This window comes from Melospiza georgiana, chromosome 22 (assembly GCF_028018845.1).
Source record: "Melospiza georgiana isolate bMelGeo1 chromosome 22, bMelGeo1.pri, whole genome shotgun sequence".
Taxonomy (NCBI): Eukaryota; Metazoa; Chordata; class Aves; order Passeriformes; family Passerellidae; genus Melospiza; species Melospiza georgiana.
This window is the reverse complement of record NC_080451.1, coordinates 5,871,739-5,884,502: the sequence shown is the minus strand read 5'-3', so window position 1 is coordinate 5,884,502 and position 12,764 is coordinate 5,871,739. Positions and strand designations below refer to the sequence as shown.

Below are 12,764 nucleotides of genomic sequence, written 5' to 3'. Positions count from 1 at the left end.
TCACTGCTGCAGCCAGATGGGGACTAGGTGGAACACCCATTGCATCTGTGCCTGCATTTATGAATCTGCCAGAAGTATCTCACTTAGGTGAGATTTTAGATCTGTATTTCATGAGTTAATGAGCCCTGCACAGCGATGAGGAGGATCCAGCGCTGGTACTGGCAGGGTTTCCATCCCTCTCCAGATCCTGGAGTGATGCTGATGGAGCAGGGAGAGCTCTGAGGACTCATTCAGCCTGACACCAGCAGAGCAGAGGCTGCAGCTCCACTTTACCAGCTGATGGTGCTTTAAGAGGTTCTTGGATTGAACAGGCTCTCCTTGCTCCTGCTTTTCTGCTTCATTGCTCTCCTCGTCTCTTCTCCCTGTGGAAGGAGCTGTGAAAACTGTGTGAGGTTTGGATTTTCTTTGCTTTTCCTCCACTCCCTCTCCCTTCCCACCCTCCTGGGTGATTTTGGAGCAGAGTTGCCCAAATCAGTGATGTGGGTGGCAGGATATAGGGGAGGAGGAGGGGGAGGAAGGGCACAGGATGCTCCTGAATTGGATCTCAGCACAGCAGGGTAGTAACACAAAGAGCTGCCTGAATTACTCAGGGCTCTTCCTGGTGCTCCTGGCTGTGCTGAATCCAGCACTGCAGCAAGGCTGGGCTCTCCCTCCTGCACTGTGCTGGGGCAGCCTGAGGGCAGCAATCCCAAGGCTTGTGCTGCATTTTGGGATGTGCAGCCCCAGCAGCACCAAAATCTGTGTGTGTGACCGGATGAGTGAGTGCCCTGGGGGTGCTGTGGGTGTGGATGGAATGATGCTGCTGGATGAGCCTCTGCTTCCCACCTGCCTGCCCTGACCTGTTCACCTCCCTTACTGGAGTATCCATGCTGTCACTTAACCCTTTCCTGGAAGAGCCTCATCAGCACAAGTTGTGATGAACTTTGGTGTCACCCTGGCTCACTTCTCCCCCAGCAACAGCAGCTGTGGACCCAGAACAGGCTCCTTTGGCAGCTGGAGGGAGAGGGAAGGGGGTGATTTCCACTGGGGAGCAGGAACAAGCTCCAAGAGCCTTTCTACTTGCCCAGCTCCTGTCAGGGAAGCTGCAGTCTCTCACTGGTCCAGCTCCTCTCAGGGAAGCAGGAGCCTTTCCACTTGCTCAGCTTCTTGCAGAGACTCAGTCTGTGGATGCCACAAGTAAGATGCTGGAAATAATCACTTTCTCCAACCATTATTTCATTAAGGCTTACTGGAATTGGAGGCATTTTGTTCCTACCAGTCTTGTGTCCTTTTGCAAAAAGGGCTTAAAAGATTTCTTCTGGATCTGATGAGAATCTTCCCTTCCTAGGAGTGATCTTAAACATTGACTCCAAACTCTGCAAATCCATCCAAACTGCTCCTTCCTTCAGGCAGCTCTTCCTGGGTGCAAAAAGAGCAGTTGCTCTGCTCAAAGGAGATTATTTCCTCCTGACTTATATAAGTTCTAAAATAAGAAAATAAATCCCAACCTTGTCAGGGATGAAACCGTTTTTCCAAACTCGGGAATGATCCCTTTTGAAGCAGAGATTGCTTCAGTGAATTGTCAGGAGTGCCTGGAGAAGGGAAATCTCAGCTGTGACACAAGGGGGGCAGCTCCATCCTGGGCCTTGGGCTGTCATCCCTGTCATAGAGATGTTCTGGGGAAGAGGGACAGCAGGAAATTTGAGTTTTCATTACATCTTCCAGTGTGGTTTAATCCTTCTGTCCCAGATTTTGGCTTTTTTGTTGTTGGTTTCCAAAGATTGGGGGTGAGTGCAAGATCCTTGGCATGAAGGCTGGGAGTGATTCTGTTGAAATTTGTGACAAATCTTATGTTGTTTGGCTGAGTCAGGGTTTTAAATCCCATTTGGTTGTTAAAAACCTCTCTGTTTATCAAATGACACCACTTGGGCCTGAGCTGGTAAGTGCAGATGAGCTTTAGACCCTGCTAATGAATTCTTGCCATCATTAAAAAAAGGCAAAGAGAGCTGTAGGGTGAATGAGCAGCCTGGGCACCAGAGGGACCAGATTCTGTTGCTGGTTCTGCTGCCCTGGAGGTGGCCCTGGCTGTCCCCTGTCCCCTGCCACAGTGACAGCCCAGGGCCTCCCTGCTGAGGTGTTGTGAGGGTCAGGGCTGGGCTCTTCCCAGCATAATCCCACCAAGCAGCTTTTTATTGTCTTTGGTGCTCAAACATTGAATCTGTAACAAAACTGAGAAGTTTCAGAGTGACTTCTGAGCCTGTTTGGTGAGGAGGAGCTTTTTAGTGACGAGTTCAGAGCCAGAGCAGAGCAAGGCTTTAAATTTAACTCTGTCTGTGTGTGTCTGGTGCTGTAAATTTGCTTTAGCCCTGCTGGAGGAGGAGCTGAACCAGCTGGGATGTGCTGTGGGCAGGGGCAGAGCAGGTTGTGTCTGAACAGTCTTTACTTCAGCCTTAACATTTGATCCATTTTTAGGGGAATAGTTGGGATTGTGGAGCTTGGGGTGGCTGTTGAGTTGTGTCAGCACCAGCAGGGTCTGTCCTGTCACTGTGGTCCCTGCAAAGCTTTGGGCAGCAGCTTTAATGTGGGGATCAAACTTGGGGTGCAAAGAGTCTCTAGAAATGTTGACCTAAACTCAAACTTAGCAATGTGCTTTTCCACGTTAGAATAAAACTAAGAAGTGTTTTAATGACTCTATTTTCTTTTTAAGTATATTAACATATGAAGTCTGTGTCCTTCCATATGTACAAGAACCTCAGTCAATCCAGCTGTTCTCATTTCCCATGAGATTTTGGTGTGTAAAATACAAACAGCAAAAAGGTGAAATAGATTTTGGCATTTAGGAAAACTTTTCAGCAAGTGCCTTTTCTGTGACAGCAGGCATCAGGTATTGTCTGGATCAGTGTGAGGCCACAAGGTGTTACCCAAGTCAGGCTTTTTTATTCTTTTGGATCCCTGCATCCCTGTTTTATTCCACAAATAAACCAGATTCTGTTCTGTGGGTTTTTTGTGCAGAGGTTTTTTCCCCTTTTTTCCCCCTGCCTTTACAATTAAGAAAACTCTTGCAATTTGCCTTTGAGTCACCCTGCAGCAGCTCCTGAAAACCTCCCATCCCTAAACCTCCCATCCCTCTGCCTGCCCTTCTGGTGGGTGGATGAGGAAAGGAGTCACTGGGTGAGGAGAGGCAAACAAGGGAACAATTGCAGCAGGATTGCTGCGTGCTTGGCAGAACAGGAGCTGCCATTGTCCACAGCGCCCTGCTGATCTGTGGGGTTTGCTCTGAATGCTCAGGGCTTGTGGCTCTGGGGCTTTTTCCCTTTCAAACAGAAGCAGAGCTTGAGGGGGACGCTGTGGACAGGCCCCAAGGGTTTTGTGGATTGTTGGAGAGTTTGCCCCAAGGGTTTTGTGGATTGTTGGAGAGTTTGCCCCAAGGGTTTTGTGGATTATTGGAGAGTTTGCCCCAAGGGTTTTGTGGATTATTGGAGAGTTTGCCCCAAGGGTTTTGTGGATTATTGGAGAGTTTGCCCCAAGGGTTTTGTGGATTATTGGAGAGTTTGCCCCAAGGGTTTTGTGGATTATTGGAGAGTCTGCCCCAAGGGTTTTGTGGATTATTGGAGAGCCTGCCCCAAGGGTTTTGTGGATTATTGGAGAGTCTGCCCCAAGGGTTTTGTGGATTATTGGAGAGTTTGCCCCAAGGGTTTTGTGGATTATTGGAGTTTACGTTGCTTCCCTCGTTACCAGGGTGGGACAGCTGCCTCTGGAGCCTGGCACATCCCGAGGGGCTGGAGCTGCCAGGCTGTGCCCCCAGGGTGGGGTGTCCCTGGAGGGGTCCCCTGCCTGCCACCCTGCTTTCCTTGACTGGCTGTGTTGCAGAATCCCCCGAGGTCCTGTCCAGCAGCCCCTGGAGGATCGGATCTTCACTCCGACCGTCTCGGCTGTGTACAGCACTGTGAGTACCCACGGGGCTGGGCAGGGTGGGCTCGGGGCTGGGCACAACCCCAGGGCAGCCAGAAATCAGCCAGCAGAGAAAATGCAGCCTCCTCTGCCCCTGAAATAAATGGAGCTCAAATTTTGGTGGCATGTGAGTAGGGAAAGAAGGGGGGACCCTGTGGCTCTCCACAGTGCAGCCGGGGGGAAGTTGGGCTCTGCTCCAGGGAACAAGGACAGGACAAGGGGACACAGCCTCAAGTTGTGCCATGGGAACCTCTCACACTGGGTGTTGGGAAAATCTCTTTGCTGAAAGCATGCTCAGACATTGGCACAGGCTGCCCAGGGCAGTGGTGGGGTCACGTCCCTTAAAGTGCTCAAAAGATGGGTGGATGTGGCACCTGTGGGCATTGGGATATTGGGGGAACCTTGGGCTTGATCTTGGAGGTCTTTTTCTGACCTTAATAATTCTATCATTTTATGAAGAACCTTTTTAGTTGCATAGGAGCAAGATGGGAGAAATCTTTGAAAGACTTGTGGGTCCATTGCTATTTTTAAGTGTCTAGTTTCATTCAGCATATTGGAGAGTGTCACTGGAATGACAGTTTTGGCCATATTTTCACTTGGGTGACTCCATCTCTTTCCCTTCCCATGCATCTCACAGACTGATTTTTTTGTATACTAGTGGCTTCACATTTCTAACACCTTCTTATGAGAAAAATAATCAAGAAAGATTTGTTTTCACGTGAAAAATTCCATTGCATAGAGGAAGAAATATTTTGATAGTAAATAGAATATTTGGGATAGGTGCCTTTGGCTTGCTGTCCTAGATGATTGCTAATGTATAATATTGATTATTGTAGAAATTTAGCTTAGAAACAATTATGTTTGTTTGTGAATATGATGGTCTTTTCCTTTTATCTATTTCTTTTTTTCCAATGGCAATAGCTGGAAGCCCAGGGTTATAAATAAGCTTTGCTTAATCAGCACAGCCCTGGGAAAGTCATATTTTGCTGTTCTGGTTGGGATAGTGCAAATATTTTTAATGCCAAAACAACCCTGCTTTTAAGCTGCTCTTTTAATTATTTGGAAAACAGGAAGAAAAGCTGTAGATGGGATAAATTCACCACATTTTATACAGAAACATAAGCTGCTTATAGAAAAACATAAGCTGCTGTGCAAGGTTTTCTCCTTCTCTGTTTGCAGGAGTGATGACTGGGGATGGGGTTCTTGGCTTGGGCACCTGGGGCTGGAGCTGTGGCTGCCCCTGGGTCCCTGGCAGTGCCCAAGGCCAGGCTGGGCAGGGTTTGGGGCACCCTGGCACAGTGGAAGGTGTCCCTGCCATGGCAGAGGTGGAACAGGATGAGGAGGATTCCCATCCCTCCCAACCCAAACCATTCCATGATGGTTCAGTGATAATGATGATATTTAGCTCTTCCCTTTTTTGGGTTTTAGAGGAGTTTTGTGCTGCCTCCTCTGCTGGGGCTGTCAGGGGTGCTGAGCTGGGCTCTGGGCAGGATTAAGGGTGGAAGTGCTGCCATTGGTCTGGAAATGCAGCAGCTCAGGTGGCTGTAGGGGCACAGGGACTCAGGGGTGTTTGTTTATGAACATTTGGGGGCTCTGGTGGGCCATGGATTCCCATCCAGGGAAGGTGGAGTGGGTGGGACACGGCTCACAAGGGTTGAAGATTCTGAGGTTTGAGGCATTGACAGCAGTGAATCCACAAACCCCAGCTGCAGCCTTTGGGCAGCCTCTGCTCCAATACCTGATACAGAAATGTTTGGGTGCAGATAAGCAAAACCAGAGGAACAAATTCTGAAGAAATCCTTCCCTGTGAGGGTGGGCAGGCCCTGGCACAGGGTGCCCAAAGCAGCTGTGGCTGCCCCTGTACCCCTGGCAGTGCCCAAGGCCAGGCTGGGCAGGGTTTGGAGCAGCCTGGACAGTTAAAGGTGTCCCTGCCATGGAACAAGATCAACTTTTAAAGTCCCTTCCAACCCAAACCATTCTGTGAACATAAATGTACAAACACTTCTAATAAATAATTCAGTTTGTATTATCTTTTATATACCCCATACAACACTTAAAAAACACTTTAAAAATATCTGAAGTCCTTTAAAGAAGGTTATTTTTTTCATTTCTTTCCTCCCAAGATATAATGCAGATGCCTGTGGGGAAAATATGACTGTAAAAATTTAAATTAATGTAAAATAGAAAAGTAACTGTGAAGAATGACCTAAAATAGCTTTTCAGTGTGGAAAAATATCACTCCTTGCTATGTTACAGGAATAGAAGACAGGGCTGGAAATATCTCAGTTCAGGATCTGAGAATGCAAAAGTTTGAGAGAAAATTTCATGTTTTGGGGAAAGGAGAGAAATTTCTCGGCTGGGTTCTTTTCAGGCTTCCATTTGAAGCCCCAGGCAGATTTCAGATTCAGAGGGAGTCCAGTGAAAAATGAATTGGGGTGGAAAAAACACATGATGGGAGTGCCTTGACAAATTCATTCATGAAAGGTCTCAGTGGTTTGTTACACAAGGAGCAGCACCATGTGTTTGAGGCCTGGCTCTGCATTAAACAGACTTTTTGAAGAGCACTGTGAGATCACAGAATCCTGAAGGTTGGAAAAAGCCTCCAAGATCTTCAAGTGCATCCTCAGTACCCAGGGGCTGCTTTTCCCATCAGCATTTTATTAGCTTGCACATCTTCTGTGGGATTCCACGTGGATTATGGATCATCACTCCCAGAGATGTTTTTCCAGAGCATGGCTGGTGTGGGAAGAGTTTTGGGGTCCAGAAGCACCATGTGGTGACTCTGAGCTGCCCCCACGTTGTTCCCCTGCGTTGTGTGTGGGGTGGGAGCAGAAATCACTTGAGATATGGGCAACCCACAGATGTGCCCCCAATTTTTTGTTAGATAAAGAGAAAAAATAGTTCAGTTATCCTTTCTGTGCCTTTCCACATGCATTATGAGGACCTTGGTTGCACATTCCAGAGCTATTTTTTCCCCACAGCTACAAAAATGGGAATGGGAAATCATGTGGCTTCCACTGTGAGCCCCAATAATAAACCTAAATCTGAGGAACAAAATTTTCTGTAGGACAGAGGTAGGAGGTGAGGAAGAGGCCTAGTGGGATGAAGTTTGTCTGAGAACTTGGAGATGCTCAAACTTCACAACAAAGCTTTGGTAGAACCTCTTTATCAAGGAAATCATGCTGGTATTAAAACCAAACCCACCTAAATTCATCATAAGTAATTTTTATGTATTTATTGTGACATGTTATACTGAATGGGTGGTTGGTTTGGGTTTTTTAATTAATAAATCCAGCAGTAAAATTATATGAAAGCAAACCACAGTTGGAAATAATTATTTCCATGAACTAACCTTGTAATAATAATTTTCCCTCATCAATAATGGAGAATGCTCTATTGCAGAGCTACTTGTGGACATAAAGGTTTGGGGTTGTCCTGTAAACTGCTTCTTGCCTGCTGTTTCCAAATCCTCCACACTGCAAGAAATTAGGGTGGCTACTTGTGTGACCTCTGAAAGATCCAAAACCTGCAGAGTTTAGAAGGGGCATAAGAGTGAAATTCTGATTTTGTTGTAAATTATTTCAAAGAAATATATCCAAGGGAATTTTTAAAAAAGATGTAGACCTCTAACAGGAAGGGAACTGCACAAAAGGTGAGTGTAAATCCCACCAGGCACCCCTGTCCTGTGCCCAGGGGAATGGGGCTGAATCTGGAAAATGAGATTAAGGAGCAGAAGCAGAAATGCTCTTCAGATTCAGCACAAGGAACTGGATAAGAAGAATAATGGTGCTCATGGACATCCTGTCTTTGCACAAATAGCTGGTTTTGACAGGTCATGGTGGAGGTTTGTAACTGCTTTGGTAGCATGTTGTGATTGGAAGTGCTGAAGCTTGGACCAAAACCACTCTGGGATAAATTCTCACGAGCTGAGGAGCAGCACTGAGGCTGCCTCCAGTGGAAGGTGCTCCTGCCCATGGAATAATGGGATGAGTTAAAGGTCCCTTCCAACCCAAACCATTCTGTGCTTCTGTGAATGACTTGTGGATGAGAACTGATTGGGAGTGAGTGTTAACAACACAAGGTGTGTTTGTGTGGGGAGAAGGAGAAGTCACCTGGCAGGTGCAGCCTGGAGCAGGGTCCAGCACTCACTGAAGGCACTGGTTAGTGTCTGTCCTCATGTGCCTTTGGAGCAGGGCCCTGTCCTGTCAGGGTGCCCAGTTCACTCCAGCTGGGGACACAGAAGGCAATGGGGCAGTGGGGTGCTGGAGAGCCCCTGTTGGGGAAGATGAAACAGGAAAGCCTTATAAATATGATTGCCTGGAAAAGATTTTGAGAATATAGGAAGTATAAGTGCGATTGAAATGAAAGCAAGCCTTGAGATCCCTTAGTTACTGAACAACTGGAAAGCAATGGTGTGGCTGGCTGAAGGTGATCCCCTTTTGATGGAACAACACCCTCTGCTTGCAGACAGGCCCAAGGGTCAGAGCAGACCCTACAGCTTGGCAGAAGGGCCCAAAGAGGAATTTTTAGGGTTTAAAATGTAACACAGTGTGGTAATGCAATGATTCTTATGGGCTGTATGTAAATGCTGTAGGATTTGTATCTTGTGCTAGATTGGTTAGTGAGAATTGGAATATTCAACACAGAAGATTTGTGGTATTGGAACGGGAACTCTCGTATGCTTTTGCTCTCTTACCCTCTCATCATCTCTCCCCTTCTCTTCTCCCAGCCCTGCTCCAGCTGTGTTTGGCAGCTCCCAGCAGGGCCCTGCACTTGGCCCTTTGCAATAAACCCCAAATTCCTGACCTGGCTGCAGAGATCTCTCACCTCCATCTGTCCCATCTGTCCTACCCCCCACCCTCCTACAAGCCCCCAGATTTTCAAGGAATAAGGGTTGACTCCCATTGGTTCTTGGGGTGTTTGGTTGTTTCTGTCCTGGGGTGCCCCTTGGTCCCCCCCGAGTGTTTCACAGCCAGCAGAGGTTCCATGGTTCGTGTCCTTTGAAGGGATCTTCCTGCAGTGAAGAGAATCCTGTAGAAAAGGGATTAGGGGGGATTAGCTGCTGCAGCCTCCCTGTGCTCAAAAGAGGGATCTGGGTCAGGAGGCCGAGGCTGTGGGATGTGCAGGAGGGAAACTCAGTGCCTCATCCTGCTCCAGCCTGGAATCATGGAATGGTTTGGGTTGGAAAGGTCCTTAAAGCCACCCATGGCAGGGACACCTTCCATTATCCCAGGTGCTCCAAGCCCTGTCCAGCCTGGCCTTGGACACTTCACAGGGAAACCAGGGTGAAGAGTAATCCCAAACTTGTATGAGATGCTAAACCCAAAAGGTGTAAAAGAGCTCAGAAAGAAAAGAAGAATTCCAGACTGAGTTTTTATTTTGTATTTCATTACCTTTTTCCTTTAAAATACAGGATTAAGGCTTCTGGAAAACTAAAATTAGCTCTTGCTACTCAGGGAAAATAGAAGGTGATGCCCTAACAAATTAATATGTAATTTTGAACATCCATTTTTAGGAGAACAACTTAACCTATAGATTTAAGGAGGATATTTGCTTCCATAGTAATCTCAGACCATTAAGAAACAGCAAACCACACCCTGGGCTCTATGGAGGCAGATACCCCAGGAGTGATGAGCTTAGACAGTCTCTACCTTTTACCTTTGTTAAAAATTACTGAAGAAAACACACAAATTCAGCAAGTTTGTCTTCCTTTACTACCTGTTTACATTAAAATCAGTGTCTTAAAATTCAGTTTATTTTAAATATTTTGTTGTAGGAAGAGGAAGGTGTGGAAATACCAACATTGCTGTAGCTGCTGAGAAAGGCTCTCTGTGCTTTTCCTTCTGGAACAAACATCAGTCCTTGGTTTGGGTGCACTGAGCTAGACTTGGCTAAACTTAGGAGGTCCTGGAAAATCAGTGTGAGGCTCCTATGGGATACTCTCCAAGTGAGCTGTTGCCAAACTATCAAGCTGGTACAATTTTATAATTGTTCTGCTGCCTTCATTAGGCTTTCAAGCCAATTTTAGTAGGTCCCGACCTGTGTCTGTCATGTGTCTGCTGCACTGCACCAGGGTATCTCATGGACTCATTCAAGCAGCTGCAGTTTTCCTCTCAGTTCAGCTTCCGGATTTCAGATTTTCAGATTTCAGCTTCCAGATTTCATATTTCCACATTTCAGCTTCCAGATTTCAGATCCAGTCACGAAAGCATTTCTTGATGTCTTTCAGTAACCTCCACCTTAGGTTATTTTCCCCAAGGCAGTGCTGGAGTCACCACCCCTGGAAGTGTTCAGGGGATGGTGTGGGGATTTGGCACCTTGGGAATGTTGTTTAGGGGTGGACCTGGCAGTGCTGGGTTTATGGTTGAACTAGATTGGATTAGGTAATGGAGGGCTTTCCAACCTTGGTGATTCTGGGATTCTATTCCACAACTCTATTTGCATGTTGTAATTTCTGAGGAGGAGGAGGAGAACTGCTGGGTGCTCACAGTGACCTGGGGTATTGGTAGTGCCCCTGTCCCCATTGGCAAAGCCCTGTGTGGGCTTGGCTGCTGTTGGGTCAGAGAATTTTGGATGGCTCAGTGTTTGCACTGCTGAGAGCAGGGAGGTGAAAACGGGCAGTGGTTCAAGTCCCACAGCTGTCACAAAATAACCTCTATAACCAAAATAACCAAAGTTTCCCCCAAGAAGTGCCATTGGAGGAGAATGGTGAAGAGCAGGGGCACAGCCTGCCTCTGGGGCTGTTGATAGGAATGATTTCCTTTTATTTCTTTGTGTTTTGGGTTGTCTGTGCTTCCTTCCCCTCCTGGCTGCATTATTTGATTTCCATGACAGCCCAGAGTCCCTCCCCAGCACCGAGGGCTGCATGACTGACACGCCAGCTCTCTCAGGGTTGACACAGGAGTCATGGGACAGACTTTCATTTTCTCGGGGATGGGCTGTGGAAAGTTTTCTGGAGCTCTGTGTGAGGCTGGCTCTGATCCAGCCGGGGCTGCGTGCGCACACCTGCCAAGAGAGATCAGCCCGAAAAAGAGATGATTCATCCCTGGCAAAGGGAAGGATCCAGTTGGGGACACAGGATGAGGTTCTGTGCCTGACCCACCCTTTCCTCTGATGAGCACTCAGGGGCTGTAAATCTTCCCTCAGTGAAGGCTCCTGGCCCGTTCCCAAGCCCTGGAGCTGTTGCATGTTGTGATTTCCTGGGATTTCGGGGCTGGCACAGCTGCTGTGGTGCTTTAGGAGCTGGAACGACACTCTGGGTGCAATAAAGTGACTTGGAAAAAGCACTTAAGTGGTGAACTCTGTGACTTCTGCTCTCTTGGAGCTAATACTCATTAAAGAGCCAGGAATTTCCTTCTGCCTTCTTCACCCTGCTGGGGACATTCATGCACACATTGGGCTGTGCAGTGCCAGTGACCTGTGTGGGCTTTAGCTGCCTTCAGCTCACACTGGGCAATGTTAGATGGGATATTGGGATAAATCCTCCCCTGTGAGAGTGCCCAGAGCAGCTGTGGCTGCCCCTGGATCCCTGGCAGTGCCCAAGGCCAGGCTGGGCAGGGCTGGGAGCAGCCTGGGACAGTGGGAGGTGGCACTGCCCATGCCAGGGGTGGCACTGGATGGATTTAAGGTCCCTTCCAACCCAAGCCATTCCATTATTAAGTGGCGCTTTTCAGCAAACAAATAAATGAGAAAAGGCCAGTGAGAAGCAAATGCTGAATTTCAGTAGTGTGGGTTTTAACCCAATCTGCCAGAATTTAATTGTGTTGAACAGCTGGAGTTGTCACCCAATAGTTGTGTAACTCTTTTTTTCCTTTGATTCCCCTTTTTTTTTCACCATAGCCACTCTCTAAATTATATTTAAAACAGTTCCATAGTGGAGATAGTAAAGTGGAGCAAATATTTATGTGCCATGAAAACATTTTTCTAATATTTTGCCTAATGTGTTTTGTTGAGCATTTTTAATAGAAGTTGAGAAAGGAGATAAACATATGCAAGATTTGCTTTGCTGTTTGATTCTTTGCTTGTGGCAAGCCCTGCAGATACCATGGCCTCTTTGCAGTAATTTATTTTTCCTTTTTGGAGGGGAATATGAAAATTTCTCCCTTACTTTGTTGCTGGTAATGTGTATCAAACCAAGACAATCTCCTTGCAAAATCCCAATATTTTTTTATATGGCTTCTCATGGAGGGAATAAAGGTTCCAGGCTTAAAGGCAGAGGGATCTCACACATTTCCACCAGTGCAGCTGGTGCTCTGCTTTTTTGATCCTTCCACATTTTCCTGAATCACATAAACAGTTAAATAACTTGTGCAGTGCTTCACTCAGACAAGTCAATATTATTTTGTCTCTCTAGATATGTACAACGGAGTCTCTGCAGACTGATTACTAATGGAATGTTTTACTAACAGTTTATCTCCACACAGGTAACACAAGTAGCAAGACAACCGGGTCCTCCTGCCCCATCCCCTTACACTGCACATGAAATAAATAAGGGACACCCAAATCTTGCTGCAACGCCACCGGGACATGCATCGTCCCCTGGGCTCTCACAGGTAAGACCTGGCGTTGGAGCAGAGCATTGCCAGCCTCCCCTCCCCTCCTGTGCCATCCTCAGCTTCTCTGCTCAGCAAAAAACTCATTTATGATGTCTGGGACCAGTGGAGAAACAAAGTGAATAAAGGGTGTGGCTTGAACCTTGCAGTGACCTATCAGCGACACTTAGATTAGCACACCAACACCATCAATTGGTATCTATAACTTAAATTTAAATTGGTAAATTTATACCAATTTATTTATATTTACACCAATTTATAAATTAAATTGATATTGGTGTT

The 12,764-nt window shown here is 46.9% G+C and overlaps 1 protein-coding gene across 3 annotated transcripts in view; it reads left to right on the top strand.

Moving 5' to 3' along the window:
- EIF4G3 (eukaryotic translation initiation factor 4 gamma 3) overlaps positions 1–12,764 on the top strand; it is a 146,819-nt gene that overhangs the window by 37,507 nt on the left and 96,548 nt on the right. For 2 of the 3 annotated variants that reach the window (XM_058039277.1, XM_058039278.1), the window contains exons 2-3: positions 3,850–3,925; positions 12,339–12,482. The gene's annotated coding sequence lies outside the window, so the exon portion shown is untranslated. Of the gene's footprint in view, positions 1–305; positions 393–3,717; positions 3,926–12,338; positions 12,483–12,764 lie in introns of those variants that run through there. The other variant, XM_058039279.1, reaches the window with a different exon arrangement.